Source organism: Octopus bimaculoides, chromosome 19 (genome assembly GCF_001194135.2).
Source record: "Octopus bimaculoides isolate UCB-OBI-ISO-001 chromosome 19, ASM119413v2, whole genome shotgun sequence".
Classification (NCBI taxonomy): domain Eukaryota; kingdom Metazoa; phylum Mollusca; class Cephalopoda; order Octopoda; family Octopodidae; genus Octopus; species Octopus bimaculoides.
The window spans coordinates 35,484,034-35,484,476 of NC_068999.1; positions in this window are offsets into that span (position 1 = coordinate 35,484,034).

Here is a 443-nt window from a genome sequence, read left to right on the forward strand (position 1 = left end):
GACAAGCAAAATCTGTAACAAGTCTTTCTTCCTGATACCTTAGTAACTTCTAAGCTGAAGTGAAGACAGCATGTTCTTTTGTCTATCTCCTTACCTTCTTGGAGATTTTAGGTAAAATTATACTAATGTGTCCATCTGTTTTAATTTAATTAAATTCTATGTCTTTATGCAGGTGCGGATTGCCCTGCAATTAAATTGATATAATGATTGCATTGTTCAATTAAATGGAGTTGGTTGAAACGATCGTACTGCATTACCTCTGGGTATCCTTATTTTGATTATATATATATATGAATGCTTTTGTGCACCGTACGCTTATATGAGCGATCCTCAGAAGGTAAATAACGCAGAGTTCGGTGTCCTAACAAAACACCCCTTCACCCCTTTAAGATGGATATATATACGTATATATATATATACATATATATATATATATATATATA